General features: G+C 32.3%; 1 protein-coding gene across 1 annotated transcript in view; it reads left to right on the forward strand.

The window, feature by feature from the left end:
• The window catches only part of Phum_PHUM545910 (class A rhodopsin-like G-protein coupled receptor GPRtak3, putative), a gene marked incomplete at both ends in the record, with an annotated part of 18,969 nt that overhangs the window by 1,263 nt on the left and 15,358 nt on the right, over nt 1-2,348 (forward strand). The window lies entirely within an intron of this gene.

The raw sequence follows: 2,348 nt of genomic DNA on the forward strand, positions 1-2,348 counted from the left end.
TCAACGGAACGGACGATGAAGTTGGGATAAATTCATACTTCCATGGTGGCGACAATTGATATGGTCGATACTCTTCGCCGTAATGATAATCGTTTCCACGGGCGGAAACTTGATAATTATTTACATCGTTTTAACGAATAAAAGAATGAGAACGGTCACGAATTATTTTCTCGTTAATTTATCGATTGCTGACACGATGGTGTCGACTCTCAACGTTACATTTAATTACACGTACATGTTGAATTCCGATTGGCCTTTCGGATATTTATATTGTAAGATAAATCCATTCGTTGCCGTCATAACGATTTGCGCGAGCGTTTTCACACTCATGGCAATATCCATCGACAGGTAAGTACTTATTATTATTATTATCATTTGCCCTTGATAACATCCCCGTAAACCTTTTTTTCCAAAAATAAGGTCACAACCGACAAGACAACGTAAAGTTAAAAACCTTTTTTACGTAAGGTCAATCCTTAGAGATTCACACTCGACTTACTCGAATCAATATATATTTATAACAAATACGAAAAAGGAGGGGAGGGGGAGACACTTTTAAATTCAAAGTCGACGATGGAAGCGAACCAAACACATTCACACACACACACACGCAAAAAAAAAACTTTTTAACCTTAAGAAAAAGGTTTTTAATTAACCTTTTCTATTTTCATTCGTCATTCCAAACGTTAAAATAAAACTTTGAATTACGTATTTTCAATTTTTTTTTGGTTTTGTTTGTTTTGTTTGTTTTCGGGTAAATTTTACCCGATTATAACAAACAAATGTAATTTATTTATATTTCAAAACACTCTCTCACAAAAACTAAATTTTCATTTACGATTTTTTGTAAAAAAAAAAAAAAAAAAAGTTTGTTTAAATCACATATACGTCACGAATTTGATATTAATTATAAATTTAAAAAGAAAAAAAAAACGTGGAAGAAAGAACGTGAGAGTGACGACGACGACAACAACAACAACAACAACAACAAACATTTTATACGTTTAAAAAAAAATAAATAAATGTCAATGACGTCACAAAATCATTCGGGATAAGAAGCAGTATTAAAAAAAGGGCAGAAAAAAATAAATAAATAAATAAATATTCTTTAGCCACGAAGGAGGAGGAAAAATTGATTTAAACGTGACGTGTCACTTGTCCCATCTGCTTTGACTAATGACCGACCGATTTTTATTCGGAGAAACAACGAAAAAAAAAAATACATATATATTGTTATGATCCCGTACTCAATATTCACATTTTCAACTTTTTATAAACAAAAGACTGGCGACGAACTCAAATTGTTCTTCTTTAGAAGCGAAGCTTCTAAAGACTCCTTCTTTTATTTTATTTGCAAGTGTTTGCTCGAACATTCGAAACAGTTGACTGACGAAAGACCAAAGTAATATAGGCAAGCTACACAGCTTGGCATTGGTTCATTTGATTTTTAGTCTAGCTGTAATAAGTTCTTGTTTATTAATATTAGTTTTGTGATAGTTTTAAGTGCTTGTTCATTACTTACAAAAATAAAGAACGAACCGAATATAACATATTAAAATTTTGGCGCAGTCGACGAAGGATCATTCTGAACGACAAGAAACCGGAGAATTCTTAAGTAATTCGTTTCATGTTGGTGGGTTTTAACTCTTTATCAGAATTTCTTTATATTGTAAGTAGTAGTAATAGGTAACTCATTTTGTGAACAATGCCTAAACTTGATCAACCTGTTTTCAACCCATCCCAAATACCCCTTGATTTCTTGTGTAGTCTAATTCCTAATTTCTTTTCCGGAGAAAGGAACCAACTTAATGCATTTATCTCTGATTGTGATAATGCTATCGAATTGTCCTCTGAAGAGAATAAGTATCCACTCTTCAGATTCATCTACTCCAGAATCACTGGTAATGCCAAGATTCGAATTTCTTTGTACGATTTTGATAATTGGGATGACGTAAAAACGAAATTAATAGAATTATACCAAGACAAGAAACCCCATAGTCAACTGATAAAAGAATTGATTAATCGCAGACAAAAATCAACATGTATCCACTGTGAAGATAACACAATAAAATTGAAGGAAAAACTTAAAATTTTAGAAGTTACAGAATCCAAACTTGAAGTTGAAGAGAAAACAGATCCTTTACCAGAATCCAAACTTGAAGTTAAAGAGAAAACAGATCCTTTACCAGAATCCAAACTTGAAGTTAAAGAGAAAACAGATCCTTTACCAGAATCCAAACTTGAAGTTGAAGAGAAAACAGATCCTTTACCAGAATCCAAACTTGAAGTTAAAGAGAAAACAGATCCTTTACCAGAATCCAAACTTGAAGTTGAAGAGAAAACAGATC

Source organism: Pediculus humanus, genomic scaffold (assembly GCF_000006295.1).
Source record: "Pediculus humanus corporis 1103172108292 genomic scaffold, whole genome shotgun sequence".
Lineage (NCBI taxonomy): Eukaryota > Metazoa > Arthropoda > Insecta > Psocodea > Pediculidae > Pediculus > Pediculus humanus.